This window comes from Pinus tabuliformis, chromosome 2_2 (assembly GCF_031772625.1).
Source record: "Pinus tabuliformis cultivar Carrire ecotype Pingquan chromosome 2_2, CPIR1, whole genome shotgun sequence".
NCBI lineage: Eukaryota > Viridiplantae > Streptophyta > Pinopsida > Pinales > Pinaceae > Pinus > Pinus tabuliformis.
The window spans coordinates 672,050,459-672,065,486 of NC_142300.1; positions in this window are offsets into that span (position 1 = coordinate 672,050,459).

Here is a 15,028-nt window from a genome sequence, read left to right on the forward strand (position 1 = left end):
GCAGTGACAGGGGTCATGGGGACCAGTTGTACCGGGGTCAAAGAATGATATGGTCTAAGCTGACCAGGCTAAGTGTTCATTGGGGGATCGATGTACCATACTAGGATCCCCAAAGTCATGTTCAGAAGGACCAACGAATCCATGATAGACACATAAAATATTCCCAAAGGGGGAAATAAGAAATGGCCTGTAGGGTAATGTCCCAACGGAGCAGCTCCTGAATGAGACCTGGAGGAACAGTTCCTGGTGGGAACATAGGATAGGCACCCACTAACAGAGGAGGTCCTGGGTGGGTGGATCTAGATGGATCGACTGAGATGGTAACAACAAGGTGCTGAGGAGATGGTTGTTGATCAGAGGTATTGACCTCATTAGAATCCATCATGAGGATCTAGTAGTCACTAGGACCAGAAGGTTTGGGGGGATGGGCTGCTTGACGTGGCTGAGGTTGAGCAACAACAAATCCTTGCTAAGGGAAAGGATTTGTAAGCACTTCTAGTTGAGATGGAGCATGATTCTGAGGCGATTGTTGACCTCTAGAAACTTCTTAAGCTTCCCACATTTGGTGCATCTAGGGTAAGAGAGGACACTCACGTGTATAATGGCCACGTACACCACAACATGCACAAGGCTTGTTCATACGAATAGCCTTGTTCTGCTTGGGCTGACTACCCTGTTGCTGGTTGTTGGTGCTAGGTTGGTTCCCCTAGGTTTCACTAGGTTGATTACCTTGATTATCCTGGTTACCCTTGTTACCCTTCCCCTTATTCCTTTTCTTCAAATTTTAGGGATTGGCCACACTTTGTTGCGCAAACACTTGACCTTGAGGGGGTAGTGGTTGTTGGGGCTTAAGATGCATGGGAGGCTATGATGCTAATGCTTGAGGGGTTGGAGCACTAGGTTGTGCATAAGGAGGAGAAAAAGTTTGGTAGACGGGTTGGGGTCCTAGAAACATGTTTGTAATAGGAGGGGCATAAGTGTTGGAGGAACTGGTACCCCCTATGGGTAGCTATAACTTTTTTAAGTATATGGCGAAGAGTGTGAAAGAGATCCAATGATACTGTCGGTGGCGTGAGATGCCCACGGTGCATTGGAACTTCCAGGATGAGGGAGTCCGGAATGATGGTATAGATATAACCAAATTGTGAATAAATCAGATCATATCTCATAGTAGTTTGGAGAGCTTCTTCCTTGGTCTGAGGAAAATGGGACATGACATCTTTTCCAATGGGGGATAAAAGGCTCCTAAGGAACCAATCTAGATAGACACGGTCTTCAAAAGGCGGGGCACGACATGTGCTCCTCCTTCGACGCCACTCGTGAACATGGTCAGAAAGGCAAGTGGCAGAGGACTGACAGAATGTGGTCAATATCTTCGTACCAGTGTTGTACCAGAGAGGTAACTGGAAATATGAGAGGAATGCTTTATCAAGCTTTGCGAAAACGGAATGAGATGTGGAGGGCTGGTCTACATAATATTTTACAGCGTCTCTAGTGAGCATGCATTGGAATAGTCAAAGATGAATGGAGTCATCAGTTATGGAGTTGGACGAACACCACATCATCATAGACGGTGCAAACTTATGGAATCTGGTACACTGTTAAACACAACCGCATCATAGACGGTGCAAACTTACCTATGACACACCACTGTTGGTTCACAAATTTAAATTTTCATAGTAATGTGTCACACTTCTGCACTAGTGCGCACGTATAAAATTTTCGCACTGAGACAGAATGTTCATGTTATCTAATGCACCGATATATAGGTATATTTTTAAATATTATTTAGGCAATGCATTGGGTAAATATGATAGCACTAGGGCGATCAAAACATACCAAGTGCACCACATTTATGATGGTGATTAAGAGGCATTTGTTTTAGTTTCAAATAGACTTGGTGATGCATTTTTTTTCTTGTTTAAATGATGTAAAATAAATATCTATTTTTTATGTATTTTTAACTAAATTATTTAAAATAGACATGTTGTTATCATTGTGAACATGATGTATTATCAGCTAGGAGAAATGTGAAAAAAAATTAATTTTAGTGAATATCTCATGATAATTTAATTTGTATTTGTATTTTTTTTATAAGCTTAGCATGACTACATCTTCATCATATCCAATATATCACCTCGATTGGGGTAGGGAATTGAACATGTGAGTTCACATCAAGGACTTTCTTAACGAAGCATCTATCCAAGACCCTGTGGACTATACCCCGTGGACTAATTTGTATTATTTAACTCATATTTATTATTAAAACAAGTTAAATTTAAACCAATACAATAGCAAATAAAGAACCAAAATAACATCAAAATGTTATATCTTTATTAATAGAAAAAAATTTCACTGTCTCTTTAAGGGAGAACTTCCAATAGAGAAAACTCCCAACTACAAATAACTTGATCACAAACCTTATTTTACATTTCTTTATCCTCATTTTTCGAGATAAATTTTTAATTTAAATTGGTAAGAGTTGCTATAAAGATTAAATTTAAATTGCTTGAAAATCTCACAACTTTAGTAATAAAATAAATTTAATAAAAATAGAACCTTTTTTTTAAGTTGTATTAAATCTAAATTAATTGCCCCGAGAGGCACTCTACAACTCTATGGGAGATATGTTGTCACATAACGTTACATTTAAAAATAGTAAAATAATAATTGAAATTAACAAATTAAAAACACTCTACAACTCTATGGGAGAGATATTGTCACATAATGTTACATTTAAAAATAGTAAAATAATAATTGAAACTAACAAATTAAAAATAGTAAGAATAAAATAAATTAATGTCCGCTATGATTACAATACTTCAATTTACACCTTAATCTTATATAACTTTATATAGAGATATAATGTAACCAAGAGTTAAAAAAAAAACAACTTTTATTACGAGGAAGAAATGAAACGAGTAAAAAATTATAAATGTAATTTTTCACATGACAAGAAATATTATTATTGATATTACATTAAGTGTAATTCATTCTATGTTCCATTTACATGTGATATTTAAAACAAAAATATATTTATAACAAAAAATATTTGACTGAAAACCATAAATAAAATATTTCAATGTCCATATTAAATAACATAATTTTATAGATATTTTATATAGAGAAAAATAAAGTAATTTAAATTGAAAATTTTCTTATATTTTCACTTTAGTGAGAAAGATTAAGAGAATTCTAATTCCATTAATAGTTGCTTTCTAATTCAATGTATGAGGGATATTTGTAAAATTTTCAATATCTAATATGGATTTGATATGTAATTTTAATTTAGAAAATATTAATAATAATAAAAATTAAATGTATACATACATGAAAAAAATATGAGGGGGCATATTTTAACATTTTAATATGGAGAACTCCAATTATAAATAAAATATTTCAATGTCAACTACATATACATTAATATACCAACTGCATAGATCCACCAAGCATATAAAGGGATGAAATCTCTTTTTACTCAAAAAGATGTTTGCATCTCAAGAGATTTGATTCCTCTGGGCGCTTGGTAGATCCAGAGTTAAGATGGGTCTAGGCCACAAGTTGTAAAAAAATGATGACTTAAGTTTTTAAAGTTTAACTATAGATTGAATTTTATAAACCAATATTGAATTAGTTAAATTGTATTTTTGAATAGTTTATTATTAATAATATTTTATATTAAAAATTGAACAAGTTACACATTTTCTTCTTTATAAGAACTAACTAAATTATTTTATCGTTGTGAGTATTGAAATATTTTACTAATTAAGTTAGATTGAATATCAATGAACTATCTAAGCAATAGAAACATATTTATCGTAATTTTAAAATCATAGTTTCAACCATACTAAACTTTGTATGTTATAAAAATGTCTTTGCATTTTTTTTAAAGTAAGTCGTTTTACATGAAATTTCATATATGAATGTTTGATATAAATTCACCAATACATAATGTATAATAAACATTATTGCATAAGAATAAACATCATGATGATAATCATCTAACAAACATAAACATCATCTAAGATACACATTCGAATTCACTACCATCATCTAATTATATACACTTTTAGTAGAACATATAAACATCATTAGCTAACACACCAATCTAATAATCTAATAGGGCATTATCATCGTGATCACGTCTAACAAAGCACAAATATTATAATCTAACATCATCACCACATACATCCTCAAATTAATATAAATCTCAGGTCAAATAATTGTTATCGCATACACATCTATCTGCAAGCATATTAAATGAACATATCTAACATGACCTAACAATATACAAATCAACACCAACATATAAATTAAGTATATATAAAAAAATAAAAAATACACCATATATCTATATCTATACACACACACACACACAAAAAGAGTCAAATAACTACAACATGAAGTCAAATAAGTGCAATCAAATATTTGATACAACAAACGTAGTAGTTCTTGTAGCCTGGTCTGCAATAGAAGACGATGGATGGTCAACTATTGCCTGATAAATACGTCTATAGAACTCAGTTGAGGTGGAGGAATAAGAGGTGGTTGGTCTATAGTAGAAGGACATGGATGGTCTACAGAAGAAGGTGGTCAGACTTCTCTGTTAGGAGAAACATATGACGCATCCTCTAGATCTGTAATCTTGACATCATCAGGCGATTGATGAGCAGTTGTACTACTAGAAGGATCACCGACACCCTAATGGGCATGATTTGATGGGGTGGCATGACCACTAGAAGCATCATCATCACCATCCTCATCATCATTATCATGATCATCACCCTCATCATCATCATGGCCACCCTCATCATATGATGGATGTGTTGGTGCATGATGCCCTGCATCCCTCATCGTTGCTAGTGCCCTACTAACTCCGATGACATGTCGCATAAGAGACATCAAATCCCGTGGATAGGTCTTGTAGAGATCCACGCTAATATCTCGAGGCCTCGTTGGGAAAACTCCTTGCCAAACCAAAACTCTGACCAATCTATTATATTAGTGTAGAAATTCTCACTATAGATTAACCTGATTATGCAATAGAATAAAGCACAATACTTAATCTACTTCTACAATCAAACTTGCGGAAGCTGAATCAATTTGAGCAAGATCAAACAGAACACATATAACAGAGAAGAAGAATCAATACACATGAAACACAGAAGAATACTCTAGGGAAAGCCTCAGCTAAAAACTCCGCTATATGTATTATCATACAAGTGGAAATATCTCAGGATTACACAAAGCTTTAGCTCTCACAGCTATCCAGCTCTGAGTACAATCCCTCTGACTGCTCATAGACAAACTAGACAACTCATATGCCTTTCCCTCTGCCCTCCAAGCCTCCTATTTCCTTGCACTGTTTTCCCTGGGTGTTCCAGCTATAACCTTGTGTGACGCTGATCTCACACACTGCTCCAACACACTGTAAAACTGCACAAATCTCAAGGAATGAACTCCTTCTGCATGCAAGATATTTTCTTATAGGAAAATTCTTGCAACTGATAGTACATTGTCCCTGCCTTTAATCTCAATTGGGTATTTGTTTGCACTAAGATGCATGAGTTATTTATTAGAGAATATTCAGTTATCTAGAGTACACTAGTTTCATGCATGCATGCATTAACTGACCGAACTCACAATTAGTTCCTCAAATTGTTTGGAACTGATTTAACTGGACTTAACTCAGTTAACTGAGCTAACTAATTACAACTCAAATACAACTCATCCTTATCTCCTTAATTAAGGGATAACTTCCTCAATCAAAGGGATAATTGTTGCATGAATTCACAAAGACTTCATGTTTGAATTTCTCCAACCGATTAACTCAAGATGAATTAATTAATTATTTTTCAAACAACTGGTGAGACTAAATTCGAATTTTAATTCAAGGACAAATTAAAATTTGAATATTCTTGTTGCCACATTTCAACACTCCCTCTCAACAAGAAAGGGATTATCTGCCACCTCGATCCTATCTCTATGGAACTCAAATTTACATGTTGACTATGCCTTAGTCAAAATGTCAGCATCTTGCTCCTTTGTTGAAATATACTGCAACAACATGATCCTCCTTGCCACACAGTCTCTGTGATGATGATATCGAATGTCAATGTGCTTGGACCTATCATGAAATACTGGATTCTCAGAGAGTTTGATACAACTCTGATTATCACAATAGATCACAGTTGGATCCATCCTCTGATCAAACAAACCAACTAGAATTTTCCGCATCCAAATGGCCTCACATGCTGCCTGACTTGCAGCCATGTATTCAGCCTCTACTGAGCTGAGTGCCAAAAATCTGCAGCTGACCCAAGGTTGAAAATTCCTCCTGATGTGCTCTTTCGATCTGATGGACTCCCTGCCCAATCTGCATCTGTGAAGCCCTGTAGCTGCACTCCCTCTTTTCGTCTATACCATAATCCATACTGAGATGTGCCTCTGAGGTATCTCAAAACATGCTTAGCTGCCTTCCAAAACATCTTGGTAGGCTTAACCATAGCTTGACTCAGTTGGTTCACTGCATAGCACAAATCTGGTTGTGTGTTCACTAAGTACATCAGTGAACCCACAAGCTATCAATACATAGTAGCCTCTACTACTTCTCCTGAAGTAGCACCCTCCTTCCTCTAGTTACCTGCTAGAGGAGTCTGCATGGACTTGCACTTCTCCATGTGGAATCTCCTGAGTATCTCATTGGCATACTTGCCTTGAGACACAAACAACTCCCCATCCTTCTGCCACACTTCCATGCCAAGGAAGTAGTGCATGAGACCCATGTCTTTCATCTCAAATTCTCTTTAAAGGTCCTCCTTGCAAGACATGATCAACTAATCATCACTTTTCAATATGAGATCATCAACATAAAGAACAATGATCAACTTCTTACCTTTTACCATGATGTGGTACAGGTTTGCATCTGCTTCACTCTTTATGAAGCCCAACCCGGTGAAGTAGTTTTTGATCCTAATGTACCAAGCACGAGGTGCTTGCTTCACCCCATAAAAATCTCTCTTGAGTCGACACACATGCTAATCACAATTGAAGGTCTCAAAACCTTCCAGCTACTCTATGTACACCTCTTCCTCAATCTTTCCAATCAGGAATGTAGTCTTCACAACCATCTGATGAATCTTCCAACCCATCTGTGCTGATAGTGCCAACATCGATCTGATAGATGAGTACCCTGCTACAGGAGCAAAATTCTCATCGTATTCGATCCCCTTGACTTGTGAGAAACCACGGGCAACAAATCTTGCCTTATGTTTCTCCACACTACCATCAACGGCTTGCTTTACCTTGTAAAGCCAACGGGAACTCACAACTAACTTGTTCTCCAGTCTTGGAACCACAACCCAAACATTGTTCCAAACTATGGAGTCATACTCCTCCACCATATCATCAACAAAAATCGGTTGTTGCACTGCTTCCTCAAAGGAATATGGCTCGGTCTCAACACATTCCCTAACAAGGGCCATGTATCTAGTGTACCTATCAGGTGACCTCCTTTTTCTGCGCTGAGAAGATGGTTCTCCCACATTCTCTCTCGCATCTGAAAAAAATCTGTCAGCTTCTCTTGTGTACATCTATCCCTCTCTGGAAGACTCTGCTTGAGTGGCTGTCTCCACTCCTGGAACCTCTGCATGCAGCTACTCTGCATCAGTCTGAGGCTCCTCCTCCTTAGGAACTAAAAGTTCCTCCATAGCTTGTAGTTGGAGCTCCCTCTCAAGGGAAACTCGCATGGCCTTATGCTCATCAAACTTGAGATCTCTGCGAACCATTGTCCTTCGACTGGTAGGCAAGTACACCCGATAGTTGTGGGGTGTATTAGTGTACCCCACAAGTATCCCCAACTCAGCTATCGGTTCAAGCTTCTTTCGGGCATCCTTGGTAACATGGAAATATCCCGAAGATCCAAAGATCTTGAAGTGACCCACATCTGGTCTCTTCCTGAAGAAAGCTTCCTCTGGTGTCTTCATCCCAAGAATGCGATGTAGGATTCTATTCTACAAATAGACCACTGTGTTGCATGCCTCAACCCACAAATGAAGTGGTAGGCCTTGGTCATGCAGCATCACCCGAACTACCCCCGCAATCGTTTTGTTCTTCCTCTCGGCCACCCCATTCTGCTGTGGGTTATGAGGTGCTGTCAACTCCAATTTAATTCCTTCCACTGCACAGAAGTCCTTAAACTCTTGAGAGACATACTCTCCACCATTGTCGCTTCTCAAGGCCTTGATCTTCTTCCCTAATTCTTTCTCAACCAAAGCTTTGAACTCACAAAACTTTGAGAAGGTTTTATCCTTCTTCTGCATGAAATAGATCCAGCATTTACAAGAAAAATCATCAATGAAAATCACATAATACCTTTGTTTCGCGATGGATGTTGTCGAGAATGATCCACACACACCAGTATGAAATCGCTCCATGATTGCAGCTCGACTGTCTCGATCATGAAAGGAAGACTTGGTGTACTTTCCCAAGGTACAACCTTTGCATGTGTCCACTTGCTCAAGTTTACTTTTGGGAATTCCGGTAGAAATCTACTGCATTATCTTCAAGGCCCCATGATGCAAGAGGCCCAACCGCCTATTCCATAACTCACCAATGTCTTGGCTTTGCACCAATTCAGCTTTCAAACTCAATGCAACACAATCATCTACCTCCAGCTTGTAGAGATTCTTCACTCGAGTCCTAATCCTCTTGGTCTGACCCGTGGCTATGTGTCTCAGGAACACCTTTCCTTTACTAAAGACTACATCATAGCCTTTGTCTTCCAACATCACAACTGATATGGAGTTCTTCTTCAGTCCAGGCACATAATTTACATCAGTCAGGGTGAGAGGAGCTCCATGCTCCCTCTGAAAAACAACCATACCTTCACCTGAAACACGATACTTTCCATCATTCCCATCTCTATGCGCATCTTGAGGTCTTTCTCCTCCAAGGTACTGAATAAACTCTTATCGCCGGTCATGTGGAATGAGGCTCCACTATCCAGATACCAAACACAACCCACCATCGATGAAACCATACATGCGATGAGGGTAAAATCCAATTCGAACTGAGAGGCCAGTGGCTTACCTTATGATCCTTTAGAGGATCCCTTCTTGGATTTATTCAATGGAAAATTAGTTGCTTAATGGCCCACCTCATGAAAATTAAAGCATCTCACTTTAGATTTGTCAATATTCTTCCCACCATGAGAAGAACTCGATTTGGAATGGGAAGCCTTCCCTTTCCCTTTCCTTGCCTTACTTGCTAAGGCTAGATTTTCTTCATCATGCTTAGATGAAGAACCATGTCTGGTGCTTCTCCTGATCTCCTCCTGCATCAGATCTGGCCACAACCATTCCCAATCTGATAGTTTCTCTCTTCCATTCACTGAGTCCTGGTAGATATGCCAACTCCTAGGAAGATCGAGGAGAGAAAGACTCACCATATCATCATCGGTTGTCATTATTCCCACACTACCAAGCTCATCTTTGCAGGTGGTGAGCTTTTTCAGATATGTAGAAATAGTGTCACCATTTTCACACTTGATTTTCTGAAGCTTATCCTTGAGCTCCAGTTTCCTCTGGTCGCTACTGTTCTGATAGAGGTCCTTCAATGTCTTCCACATTGAAAACGGAGTCTCCTTCCCATGGAGACTCAAGACAATATGGTCTTGAACTCCCTCCAGAAGAATTCTCCTTGCCTTCACCACACACTTCTTCCATTTAGCCAATTCTTTTGCATTAGTTGCAGCTGGCTTGGGGATTTCTTGATCAATGAAATCATTCAAACCATTGTCATCTAATACCGCTTCCATGTGATCCTTCCATGCTATGTAATTCGAGCTGCCATCCAGTGCATACTCGAGTCTCAAGCCATTGAACGCCATTGGTGAACTTTGAGATGTGATAAGAATTCGATTTTGTACCTACAATCAAGAACTTAAAACTTCGAGTTTCCCTTCTTCACAGTATACTGTTCAGAGATCTGGTCACCTTTGCTCCGATACCATGTAGAAATTATCATTGTAGATTAACCTGATTATGCAATAGACTAAAGCACAATACTTAATCTACTTCTACAATCAAACTTGCAGAAGCTAAATCAATTTGAGCAAGATCAAACAGAACACATATAACAGAGAAGAAGAATCAATACACATGAAACACAAAAGAACACTATGGGGAAAACCTCAGCTAAAAACCCCGCTATCTATATTATCATACAAGTGGAAATGTCTCAGGATTACACAAAGCTTTAGCTCTTACAGCTATCCACCTCTCAGTACAATCCCTCTAACTGCTCATAGACAAACTAGACAACTAATATGCCTTTCCCTCTGCCCTCCGAGCCTCCTATTTCCTTGTGTTGTTTTCCCTGGGTGTTCTAGTTGTAACCTTGTGTGACATTGATCTCGCACACTGCTCCAACACACTGTAAAACTGCACAAATCTCAAGGAATGAATTCCTTCTGCATGCAAGATCTTTCTTATAGGAAAATTCTTGCAACTAATGGTACATAATCCCTACCTTTAATCTCAACTGGGTCTTTGTCTGAACTGACATGCATGAGTTACTTATGAGAGAATATTTAGTTATCTGGAGTACACTAGTTTCATGCATGCATGCATTAACTGACTGAACTCACAATTAGTTCCTCAAACTGTTTGGAACTAATTTAAATGGACTTAACTCAGTTAACTAAGCTAACTAATTACAACTCAAATACAACTCATTCTTATCTCCTTAATTAAGGGATAACTTCCTCAATCAAAGGGATAACTGTTGCATGACTTCACAAAGACTTCACATTTGAATTTCTCCAACTGATTAACTCAAGATGAATGAATTAATTATTTTTCAAATAGTTGGTGAGACTAAATTCGAATTTTAGTTCTCAATTTTAATTCAAGGACAAATTAAAATTGGAATATTCTTGTTGCCACATTTCAACAAGTAGTCCATCCGACATCACATAACAGGCCTCCACCCTCAAACACCCATGCCCCCTAAGGATGTGCCTCATCCTCACCCTCTCGGTCCTTTCCCATCTCCTCATCTCCCCTGACATCTGGTGGGGGATGAGGCATGTCCGCATCAAATGTGTCGATGTCTACAAAATATATAGTACAAAAAAATAATTAGACAATTTCATTAAAAAATTTAATAAAACAAGTTAAAGAACGTGCTAGAATAAATTTTATTCTAATTCATTAAAACAAGAAAATGAAACTAGATTAATTTAAAGAAAACACTAATATTACCTCTATCATCTGGAGGCTGATCTGTTGTGAAGAAGATTTCGAGACACCCTCTCTAATCAATCCTGGCATATGCATACCCCAACACGACAAACACATGATCATCCACACTCGTTAGTAGCTCCAGTGCCTCGTCCAAAACCTTGGCCGAAATCTTCAACATCCCCTCTTGGGCATCGTCTTCCCCCACATGCCCATATGGGCCTTAGTGATCGGCCTAGGAGGGAAATGATAAAATGTAGGCCTCGTCTATGGAAGCCTCTTAAAAAATAAAATATAAAGCTCAAAAGCAAAAGGGAAGGTCTCCCTCCCCTGTCTTGATAACACACGACATCTATCTAAAGCCATGCAAAATTGCCTCAAAAAAATGGCAGACCACCTAATGCAATGTGGCACCCGAATCAAAGAATCAAAATAATACAAAAGAGTGCAACTAAGGTGTTTCCCATCACCAAAAGAATGTGAAATGGTGCTACCTAATAATGAGAGGAACCTATCCTCCTCTGTAGCAAAAGAAGATATATGTAGTTGTATACCAAGAACTTGAAAATATGATGAATGGACTGCATTAGGGCTAACATATCTTAGAGTGTATGCAAACTGACTCTTAGCTACAACACCATGGGGGACATCAGAGAACTATGGAAAATCCTCCCCTCTCATGGATAGGACAATGATAAAGTATATATTGTCCTTAGTGGTCCTATACCGCAACTCAGGATCGACATAGAAAGCCTATTGCTGGACATTCCATTGGTAGACCAAATGTGCCAATAATCCCAATTGCACCTTCAGGGATGTACACTCCTCATAGTACTTGAGGAGGCCTACTTTCCTCAAGGGCACTCGGGTCATTGTAGTAATAGGGCAAGGGTATAAATCTGATGCAGGAGCATCCAGCTCCGAGGAGACATATGACAGTTGACTGACTCACGGGAGAACAGAAACATGACAAAGATTCCAGGCTTGGGTGGACAGGTCACTAAGTTGGTTGTTGTCCTTTCTTTAATTATTGTTTGTTTCATTTTATTTCAGAACATTTTAAATTACAAGTTGTTTAGCTTAGGAAAGGAATAATGTTTAGTTAAACTTTTGTTAAAAGAAACTAAATGACAGTTACAGGATTCAGGTAGAACAGTTCAATAAGCAGTTATGCTTCCATGTAATTTAAAAACAAAAAAAAGAATGTAACAGGGGAGACCCCCCCTCAGGACGAGAGTAACAGATAGCAAGACAAAACCCTCTGTAACAGAGCTAATCTATTTACAAAAGAGATAATCTATTGCTGATATTTTCCATATGTTGTGTACAATCTTTACTGTGTATTTTAAGAATGAATTTGGAACAGATAGACACTAACTGTAACAGGAATTGAAACAACGAAGGACGTTACAGACATCTAATTGAAATCAAGTCGACAACCAATATTATACAGACAACCGATACATTGAAGCAAGAAAAAGCGTTGTGGACACATAACTCCAGCAAACGAGATTACAGAACCTTACAAAGGCAACAGGTACCAATAAACACCATCACTGCTTTAATTTTCTTTCATAAAAATAATATAGACATTGTATACAGAAAGGAAGGTTCAACTGAACAAAATCCGCCACGGGATTGTGGACTATTACTGTGTTAAACCATTTACAAAACCCTTACTACTATCAAAGTACCAACGTCTTTCCAAGGCCGAAACCACAAAGTAGTTGCAGAAGAAACAGAGACATAGAAATTACAAACGCCGGAAGAGACACGGCCGAGTCCATACAAACGACGCAGGCAAACACTTCAACTGTTCAAACCCTCCACAACCTACAGTAATACTAAAGAAATCTACAGCTATACTAACAAGGGAGCAAACCCTACCAGTTTGCGAAGAGAGACAGGGTTGAATGGAGCCGGAGGTTGAACGAACCCTAAACCCTCGATAGCTAGCCACCAGATCAACCTGCATCCAGAGCAAAGCAAGGTTAGATAGAAAATAGCAAATCAGGGTTATAATGAAACCAGAGAGCCAAGAACAAGAGATGTGCAGCGTAAGGAAGTCATAAAACTTACAAATAAGTCGACCAGGAGACCGCCGAGACAGAACCCGATAACCCTAACTGAACAAGGCACAATAAGCTGTGAGTAGTTGTCGCAGGAACCAGAGCAAAGTGAATCAGAGAATGATAAGTTACCTTTGAGGGCGAAGAGGAACCCAGCAAAGCGGGAGCGCCGAAGTTGCAGACCACCTGTACAGTAACCATAACTGAGTAATGAAAGCCGGAAGAACCAAGCGTTAGAGAGCTCATATCAACACCAGAAACTTACCATTGCACACAGGTGAAGAACGGCAGAATCATGTGCGCTCAAACAACTCGTTAACCCAGCAACGAAAGCCCGGAGACACAGTTTATCACCAGAACCCGCAACAGGGTAAGACCCAAGACATGGACAGAGAGTAAGGTCCATAGAAAGACCAAGGAGCGGACCAGGTTCGAGCCCGGGGAGCGACGACGAAAAAAGAAACAGAGTAAACCTCAACTGAGTGACAGAGTAAAATGACCCGAAAACTCAGCAAATAGGGTTTAACAAGGGCGGGAAGCATATAGACCGGGTGAACCGGCAGGTGGCCATACCAACCGGAAGAAAGGGTGTAATCATTAATTGCAGATTGAAGGCAGATTTGACTTTAACTCTAACAGTGACAGCGAGGGCCTGTAGAGTGATCACGTGGGTACGTTGTCCACGTCACCACAGGGCTAGGCAATCAAAATCCATCTCCCTCTCTCTGGCCTACCATGGTTGGACCATATTGTATGTGTTTGCCTCTTTCTCCAGTTGTTGTTGTTACTCCCTCTGCTAACGTCTCCACTACATGATTGACATTTAAAATACATCATCCTCATACATAAAATATAATTTTTTTTAATTCAATGAAACATGTATTTATAACTACGGAAACATAACTTTCAATCTAAAATAAAAATAAAAAAAATTGTCGGTGTACTCAAAACACAATAATGCATCGACTCCAATGCACTTTAAATTTTAATCGACGGTTAATGGTGTGCACATAAGTATGGCACATCATGGGTGTTTCATAAATTTAACTTTTTTATATCGGTATCACATAATTGTGCACCAGTGCTCATGTCACATCTTTCTCGGTGCATTTATATTTATAAAATGCACCGCCACAATGACAGTGTGTTATGTTCAGACACCGAAACACAATGAACCTTGTAAATTTATAGGGCTCACCGTTGTTGGTGCGAGCCAAACAAACCAAGTGCACAATGCATTGAATTTTATTTTTTTGCAAAAACAATGGTGAATTCAACCTAATTTACAATTCTAATCTTCTAAAAACTTAAATTTGAAATAAACATAGAGATTACCTGAACATTTGGTTTCCGGGGAGGCATTGTTGACACGTAATGGAGAAAAAAAAAATTCACACCATTTGAAAAAATTGGAAACTCAAACAGTGAGCACAATACTTAAAGGTGGTGAGAAATAGAAGCACCGATGTCAGGGTTCTTGCACGTGGCAAGAGTGGCACTGGTTCTTTAGAGCTCTCCTGCATTGTAGATTGTAAAAATGAAAATTATAGTCAAGAGAGTTTTTTTTATTGATCCCTCCTCTGGTGCACGTCTCAAAATGCACAAGGGTGGGCTATCTCCAAAAGCACCATGTTTTTACAATGCTTTATTGAGATGCATTGGGGATTTACGTTACTTGTAACACACCGGTGTTGTGGTTTTACAATAGCACTGATA